Consider the following 9955-nt stretch of genomic DNA (forward strand, 5'->3'; position numbering starts at 1 on the left):
AAAGAGGGGTGTGTTTATGTGCATTCTCATTCATGTAAACTGTTGTTGAATTAATTTAGAGAAGAGCAATATGCAAGTAATCATTTCCAATTCATGCAAATATAATTTTTAGGCACCAATTTTACGAGACTGTGCAATCTTCGAAATATACCACATATTCCAGAAGTTATCTTTCATATTGACACAGAAAAATGCACTTTTGGTTATTTTTGGTGTAAAACAACATGCAGTTTTATCATCACTGATGGCACATGAAGAGTTAAACCCTCTAGCGATGACTCACAGGCTAAAACCACCGCGGAGTTGCTGTCGCAGTTCTCTCTCTCTCTCTCTCTCTCTCTCTCTCTCTCTCTCTCTCTCTCTCTCTCTCTCTCTCTCTCTCTCTCTCCTCTGACAGAGACAGTGATAAACACCCTCCTGTCGACTGGGGGCCAAAGCTCCGGCATTCCGCAGGTCGACAAGATAAAGGGGCCACAGCACAACACCTGCAGATAAAAGGTCATGGATGGGTTGGTAAAATAGTTTATTGTGAGATCAAAAGCACCAAGTCAGTCACATTAAGACATGTTTTTATTTTCATTTCTTGAATTTCTCAATGGGCACGCAAAACAAAAATGCCCAATCGCCTTAAAATCTTTGACTTATTTCAGTAAGAATAAAGCTTTATGCTAACTAGCCTACAGCTTAGTATAGTATGCTTAGCGGGAGCCAAGTCATTAATGCTCTAAGGCTAATATTTACATTTAATTTAATGATTACTTCATGGTAATGGAATATGAATTATCATACATTTCTGCATAACTTAATGCATGAAAAATTACAAATAATGTAATGCTTCAGGAACTATCAAAAATGTACAAGAATGAATGGGGTCACAAGAGTTAATGCAAAAACAATATGGTAATTAATGCAACAATTACGGTAATTAAATCATCAGGATTTCTGAGTTATTAATGATGTTCATGTCTTCTTCATAATCTGTAGTTAAAGTTACCACAAAAAACAGATCAGCAGTGCAGCATGTGTTCTCTTTAACTCCAGGCAAACGATTAAGCATGACTTCATCATGTTTTTAATAAAGTAGAATCCATCTGCAGCACTGATAAACAGCATATGATTAATGGTGTTGCATTACCACTTGTTGCTTACAAACTAATCATCTTTTTGACCCCTGAAATTTAGTCAGCTCTTATGTGTATTAACACAGTATAATTAACAGTAATTAACAGTCTTACATTAACTCATGCATGAGAACCATTAGTTACTGCACATTCTTGACAGTTCATGAAGTACTACATAGATGACTTTTTACATGAATTCATGATAATTCATATTCCTTTACCATAAAGTGTTAACACATTCTCATTCCCATACTCTTGTTTCATGCTTTTAATGTTTAAGTCTCTGTTGGTTTCTCCCTTCAAACCAACCAAATGGCCAGTCAAATACATTATGATGATTTTATGCTTCAGCAACATCTCAAATCTCCTTTGTACCCTCTAAAGTGATTCTAACTATTGAGCTCAATGCCCTGTGACACCCCATACACATAAGTGCTCTTCCATTTCAGCCCTCTGACTGCCCCGTGCTGCCCACCCCCATAGCACATCTAATTGCATCCATTGGTTCTTTATTTGTTTCATGTTCTAATCCATTAAACTAGTAAAAGGGGGTAAAAAAATGTCCACTTGATCTTTTCACTTCAACCTCGGTGCAGAGCGCATGCTGTGTCATCTAATAGAGACGCCGACGTTGGAGGTGCTTTTGAGTTGAATGTGCCATGAGTTGTCTGCTCTCCAGGGCTGAAGAGCTGCAGAGAGCCTCCTGACGTTAAAAGACACATCCATCTGCCTGGCTGCTGCTGTGTGCTGGCTTAGTTCATCTTTGTGTGTGTGTGTGTGTGTGTGTGTGTGTGTGTGTGTGTGTGTGTGTGTGTGTGTGTGTGTGTGTGTGTGTGTGTGTGTGTGTGTGTGTGTGTGTGTGTGTGTGTGTGTGTGTGTGTGTGTGTGTGTGTGTGTGTGTGTGTGTGTGTGTGTGTGTGTGTGTAGAAAAGGGAGGGAGGGAAAGGGAAAGTAAACTGAATCACAGATCAAGAGACTGATAGAGAGCGAGAGAAGGAGAGGCGTGGTGTTGTTTATAAGATGTGTTGTATAATCCCACAGCATCACTCCTCTGACATCACATCTCTCCATTCAGAAACAGCCTCCACCCTCAGGGACGGCATCAACTTCAGAGGTCACGACAGCCAGCCAGCACACTGTAGCATCAATCATTTAAAGGTTACATTCTCCTGCATGCCCATTAAAAGATGGATAATAGAATATGTTCATTGTCTGCTATCAATTGAAGTCGGAATGGACAAGCGAACAGGAGCTATTTGAAGATGAATTTAATTGTTCAGGTCATTTTATGACCAGGAGGCCTCTGACTGATGAAAATGTCATACTTATTGGAAGAATTAAGGTAATATTTATTCACCTCAAGAGCCCTTTAATCTCTGGGTACTGCCCAAGAGCTCACTCAAGTAAAACATGGACACATATTATGTGTCTCAGTCAGAAATGCTCAAATGTTGCTGCTTTTTTCCACTGCTAAAAATAACTTGTCATATGGTGGCTGGGATGCGTGTGGGTAAGTGACTACACAGCACAACAAACAAACAGACAGATATGCAGCTGAAAGAGATATGCTATTTCTAGCATAAGTGTCTAATCTATGCGCCAGGAAGAAAGTATTGGTGGCTGGATGGCCATGAGAGCCAAGGGTATCTCTCTCTCTCTACATCCAGTGCTGGAAGAAGTATTCAGAGCCTTTACTTAATCAAAAGCTCCAGTGCATTATAAAAATAACACACTGTGGGTAAATGTCTTGTACATTATCAGCAAAATGTGCTTAAAGCATTGCATCAAGGTACTCATTTTGCAGAAGAAGTTACCCCTGTGATATATATTTATACATATTAATACTGATTTCCTAATGCAGATAGAGCTGATCTTTAGAACTTTAGATACCATTGAAAACATGCTGAATTGCCATTCCATTCCTTGAGCCTTTTTCTGTAAGCCTAGTGCGCCATCTAGTGGGGTTAACCAATACAACTAATGGTTCATGAGGCATCATTTAGACATACCTGACACTAAAGGGACAGTTCACCCCAAAATCAAAAATGCATAATTTTCCTCTTAATTGTATTGCTATTTATGAATCTAGATTGTTTTGGTTTCATGTTTCCGAGTGTTGGAGATATCAGCCGAAGAGATGTCGACCATCCCTTGAATATAATGGACCTAGATGGAACTCGGCTTGTGATCGAGCACCAGAAATTTGGGAAACAGTTTTTAAAGTTTTTTTTAAATCTCATGACAATTCAATCTGAGTTCCATTATATTCAAGAAAACACATCTCTACTGCCAGTATCTCCAACATTCGGCAACTCACACAGTAATAATCAACATCAGAGTATTATTATTACATGATAAAATAGCATTACAGGCAAAAGAAAAAATGTGTTTTGGGGTGAAGTGTACCTTTAAACTGAGTCTACACTAAGGCATGTGACAGAGCAGAGTACACAAAAACTACAAATTCCTGTTATGTTCTCTCCTTAGATTTCACTGTACCAATTAAGGTTTACATCTTGATGAATAAAATAGAATTACACTGATGTCATTAAAAGACATTTTATGTCTCCATCTTCATGTGCAATCTGAGCTTTATCAGTTCTATCCGTCTATCTATTTTTTAATCTGTTGTTGTGTAAGTTATACCAGCCCCCTGGGTGCTGGGAGGATTCTGAGTGATGGATCAGAGGTTTTTAAACTCCCAGCAGGTTCGTGGTGATGGAAAATTCACTGTCTGAATCCATGATTCCTCTCCGGGGCTTGCGGTGCGCTGTCTGTGTGCATCGTTCCACACAGTGACTTCAGACATTAAAAAACAAGTGAAAGTGATTGGTACTGCTGGGTCCCTTTTCTCTCTATCTCTCGTTCTCTCTATTTATTGATAGGAATTACAGAAGGGAAGAGGGAAAATCACAGTAATTATATTAAGAGTCCTTACTGCCACTCTCACTCTATGACTGGCTTTGTTTTCTGGTTTGAATTACTTTCTTTCTAAACAAGCTTTATTGCTATAAAATACATTATTAGTTGGCAAAGTACTGATGACATGAACTGTCCTTTCTGCTTCTGTTGGTTACACAGTGGAGTTCACATAGAGTGGAATTGTTTCAGGGAGTGCCTTAAACATTTTTATCCAGGTCCAAATGTACTCATCAGGTTTAATTGTATTCTCTTTCTTTCTCTCCCCTAAAAACAATTTGTATAATTTTGTCTCTTTGATCACTATCTACAGTACCTCCCTCCTCCTTCAGTCTCCAAATCCACAGCAGGCATTTGGGACACTGCTGCTGTTTATCCAAATGTCAATCAAAGCTGCGGGGAGAGAATGATATCAGCTCAACAATGGCTTATGTGCGTCACGATGGCAAAAAAAAACAAAAAAAAAAACACACGCCCATATGTTCTTGTGCATGTGGTCACTGACAGCTGGCTGCAAACACTCACATCCTCATAATATTTATTGTTGTTTTATTGATGCTTCTTTCTATTTTTGCTATACACTTTTGCTGCTGTAACACTGTAACATACAACATTTCCCTGTTGTGGGACTAATAGAGGAATATCATATCTTTAAGCTGCATCTTGGGTCTTTTCGATCTTCTGAGTGTCTTGCGTTTATATTATTATATCAGCTCAAAATTCTATAATTCAACCAAGGTTAAAGAGCTGCAAACACTTCAACCCCAGGTTGATGGCATGACATTTAAACCTCATGCTGTCACTTCAACTTGTGGTAAAAAAAAAAAGATGGTGATCGTAATGAAAGATAAAGAAAGGCTCCAAGGCCACATGTGGTCGTTCCTCCCCCGCTGCTTTGTTTGTTTTCCTCCTCACCTCCTCACACCCCTCCCTCGCCCCGTCATGAGGCGGGGAGAGAACGGCACGCCTGTTGTCATGGCTCACCTTCTTTTCAACCAACGTCTCCATGGCGACGCCGCCTCACAGCCTTTCATCTGCTTCCACCATCATCCCTTCCCACATGTTGGTATCCTCCTCTCCTCCATTAGCCGCTTTCTTTCTTAAACTAGACATTTTCTTAGTGGCTTGCATTCATTACTCATCTCCTCTGTTGTACCCGTCCGGTTCATCTGTCCCCTTGCGCCAATTACGGTGGTTAAAGCATGGTCCTTGTCCTAAGGAGGCAGGTGGTTTCAGCCAGGGACAGAGATGGGGGTGATTAGGGCTGCAAGATGTTGTCTGAACCATTAGGACAGAGGAGCAGAAATAAGAAGAGAAGTGCTGTCTTAAGCAACATAGGGAGGAGAGAGGAAAATTGAAGGAGAGTATGAAAGGAATGAAGGCCGAGATTCTATACAAGTTTAGCCTTTTTGAAAAGGGCATGTCCACGTAATGTTACAGGAATGCAGCAAAAACCTGTGGGAGTTCACCAACTGAGCATCTATCTTTTACTAATGGGCATCTTTTGATTTCATCTCAAGGCAAAGTCTGACTTTTGGGACAAACATTTATTGACTTTCTTGCTGAAAGTTAAATGAGATTTAAACTTTATTTCATATGTAGCTGGAGCCAGCAGCTGGTTAGCTTAGCTTAGCTATTTCCCATAATGTCCCCCTCTGTTAGGGTCTTCATTTCTGAGGCTGAGACATGAAGTCATTGCAAAAGTACCAAAATTTGCAGTTCCTCAAACGGCCATTTGAGGCTGGCTCCAAAAGTGAGTCAATCCCCACAGAACCTGTATATATATATGTGTGTGTGTGTGTGTATATATATATATATATATATATATATATATATATATATATATATATATATAATAAAACTTTTAAGCAGAAAAAAAACATGCTTACAGCCTGGCATAAAAAACATTTTGGGCATCTATTGTTAATTTTGCCATTCACAAAAACTTTACAGGGGTTAAATGTTTTTTTTTATAAACTCACCAGTTTAAATCATATTAAGACGTAAAGTTGTGCATAATTAAGGGGTGGCCGATTTAAGATGTCACATGTTTCAGCAAACAGGCTTAATTTTGGACGACCTCAGCTCCACATCGAGCAGAAGGAGGAGTCAGGCACTGCCAAAATGGTGGTGAATGGAGTCACCACATTGAACGTCACAATGGCTGCTTGTAGGTAACGTCACGGAGACTACATTCATGTTTTATAGTCTATGGTTAGGGTCAGATTTAGGAAGAGAGGGAACATATCGACGCAGAAATAAGTCTTATACACAACACCAGCATGACTAGCGCTACTGGCAATTCATACCACATAGCTACTGATACTGCTGAAGCCACATCACATGAATATTTGAAGAAGTTTTATGAACAAATCAGTACAGAATCCAGTTCTGAAAAAACAAGTCCCATCATCTTTACATTGAAAAAAAGAAAGCAATGAACATGGAAAAGCTCATTTTAATCTGTGTGTATACTAAACTTTAAGCTAACTTGTGTGAAATATGAACCTGCGTAACACTGCAAGTTAAGCACAGTAAAATATTGGATTGGTGTTTTTGCACTTAAGTTTCAGAGTGATTTTCCTTCAAGTCCTTTTGACAGAGCCAGGCTAGCTGTTCTAATCTTGCTAAGCTAACCAGCTGCTGGCTACAGCTAGCTTCATATTTAGCATAGTAATCTTTCTGCAAGAAGTATTCCTTTAACTCTGTAAATGTGTCTCAATATAAATAGATATAAGAGACATGTACTATTATTAGGGTAGACTGTGGGGAGATGACAGGAAATGAGGAGAGAGAAAGTTTGGAAATGGCAAAGGTGCCCGCCCTCAACGCCTACAGGAAACCAGAGCTCCTCATCTTTTGCAGTTTCACATAAATTTCCACTCTTTTCCATGCTCCTTTTTTACATTCCAACTTCGCTACCTTCAAGTCCCTATTTCACTCACAACTTGCCTCCACCATCGCAAAACCTAATTCTTGTTCTTTCACACCAAACATTCCCCACATTGTCGCACTATATTCTGCCTTTCCTAAACTTATCTCCAGTTTCAGCTCCTTTTTCTGCTCTGCCTCCCACTAACCTGTCAACCTCCATTTTGCTCATTATTATTACCCTCCACCCCCTGCTTTTTTTACCCTGTGCATATTAACGGCTGCAAGTGTTCACCTTGGCGTTCTGAATCATCCTGTTTCAACAAACTGACAGCGTGCGTGTGTGTGTATGCGTGTGCTCACTCCGTGTGTGTATGAGCACACATGCACAGATTGTGTTCGTGTCTGTGGTCGGGGATGCGGAGTGACGCACTGGCTGACGTCATCAGAGGCAGAGGCAGGATGTGCTTTTTAATGAAGGAATCTTGTCAATGAAGGGAGTGGAATGAGAAACTGACTATACCAGTGATAATGCACATATTTGCAGCAAGTATGATACAAATTATAATCACATTCATGTGTCGTAAAGCTCCAGATTGGATTTTGCTTTTCTGGACTCCCTAATTGGCTGTATGTTTCACAGCCTCACTTGCAATGGGGGAAACCATGGTGATTTTTATGTTCATTAAAGTCTGCCACCTCTCCTGTCCTCCTCTGCATGACTCCATCTGACCATTATCTGAATGTGAGGCTGCAGGAATTGTGTGTTTTTGCAAAGATCTAAGAATATTGGTCACATAACAGCTCAGATGGAGATACTTTATATGTGTTATTATATCCAAAACCCAGTATGCCCAATTGTCATGTGTCCCCACACGTTCTGAGTATTAATAAGGAGTTGTCTCTGCAGTGTGGCACGCCCAGCAAGATTGTTTTTTATGTGAGATTCTGTTTAAATATGCTTTCTCTCGTGCGATTGCTGTTCTATTTTTGTCTCCACTTCTAGTCTTCACAGTTCATCCTCTCATCTTTCCATTATGTTCGATCTCATTCATCCACCCTCCCCTCCCTTGCTCCCCACCTCTCCTCCACTTTGCCTGTCTTCCAACCTCCTTCTCCTGCTTTGTCCCTCCCACCATACGTCTCTCCCTCCTTTTTTCTTCTCTGGTGCTTCATCTCTGCGGTCTCTATCTCTCCCCCTTCCACCACTCCCTGTCAGCGGTGCGATGATGCCGTCCTGGCCGCCTCCCAAACCGCTTGCCCCCTCGCTCCTCCACCCCCACAGCTCCCTCCCTCCCTTCTGATGCTATAAATACCCAGCATCGGTGAGTCATCGCCTAGACATATCGGTTGCCTCTCCCTCTGCCTCTCCATCCTAACCCCCCCCTCTCTCTCTGCTCAAGCTCATTGCCAGACCTCACACGTTTCCCCACCTCCACTTTGGCCCTCACGATGACCCAGCTGAGCTAAGCTGGGGCTGTGCCTGGCACGATGCTACAGGGCGCAGCCAAAGGTCAGCTTGACACTTCAGGACCAAAAACAAAATCAGCAGGAGCGTGCACAATATGGGGAACACAGTCAACCAAAAAGTAGAGCGTCTCAGTTACTAACTTTCCAATTAAGTGATGTGTCTCTCCTTAAATGCCCCCTAAATAGCTTCAGATTGAACCTTTTTGCTTGATCAGTTCTGCTATATCACATTAAAATGTGAAATACTGGAATTTGTACAGTACATCAAAAGAAAAAGTCACATGTTTTACCTTTAATGTTGTGTATTTCAACACAACATATTTGCCACCTTTGGATGCTTTTGAATGTGGATTTCAATTTAAACTGAGGTTCCATGTGTTTAAACAGAGCTCTATTGCACAATATGAGCAATAATAGAGTTTTAATTGGTAAATGCAAAAAATACATGACATTTTAGGGAGCTACTTCACAGATAAAGTGGCTTTTTTTTGTTTTTAAAGAAAGGGCAGCGGAAAAAGATAGAAGGCAGCTCACCCACATTTCATATTTCTAATCAAGCCTACTGTACCATAGGGTGTCTTACATATAATTTCAGTCTAGTGTCACATCTCAGTCCTAGTCCTCGCTGTACCACTATCTCTCCGCCTCAGATGTAATTATTCCCAGTTCTCTTCAGCTACCACCCACCTCTCCAGAGTTATGAGGCAGCTCCAGTTCAGCTCCGCTCATCCTTGGGTAAACTCCAGTATGGCTTATTGGCTCACACTGGAGAGTGCGCATAAAGCAGATAAAAGTTTTTTTGCGCACTTCTGAGTCATAAGAAGACAGGAAGAGGGAGCGAGCGAGGGCTCGACAAGGGAGAGAGAGAGTAGGAGACAGAAAAAGTTGGAATTAAGTGTCAGAGAGTAAAGAGAAAACAGTCACAGTTACACACAAACCACATTCGTACAATATGGAGGATGTCCTTCACAGTTTCTGGCTTCTTGCTGCTGCTGTTGTTATTGTCTTTGTGGTGGAGACACACTGTGTGTGTGTGTGTGTGTGTGTGTGTCTGAGTCAGAATCAGTGGGCTAATGAAGGGAGCATTATGCCTCTGACGCACTCTCAGGTCCCATAGGGTTGGATGGAGGGAGAATAGAGGAGAGGAGGGGTGAGAAGAATCACTCATCTCTCTGTGGTCTTATAGCTGCTGTTATCTGAAATGAAATGCAAAAGCAGCACAGACAGAAGCATCATACAGGATGTTAAACACTCCTGTTCTGTCTGATTGCTTTTGCATGTGAGGTTTGTTTTGGTCAGTAACAGATTCCTTCCTGCATACATTAAAGGTTCAGCACTAAGCTTTGATTTCATCACACAATCAATAGCTTGAAATACACTGCAACATGTACAATCCCAAGTGCAGAATGTATTCACTTGCACAACGTGTATATGTTGTATTTATGTTCTTTTGTACCAGTTGTTTAATCAAACCTTTTATAGCCTCATACCTCAGAGGTGTGAAGCAGATAATGACACAACATATCAAATTAATTAAAGTAATAACAACTGCTGATTACAGCTGAAATAAAAGT

The sequence above is a fragment of the Centropristis striata genome, chromosome 11, assembly GCF_030273125.1.
Source record: "Centropristis striata isolate RG_2023a ecotype Rhode Island chromosome 11, C.striata_1.0, whole genome shotgun sequence".
Taxonomy (NCBI): Eukaryota; Metazoa; Chordata; class Actinopteri; order Perciformes; family Serranidae; genus Centropristis; species Centropristis striata.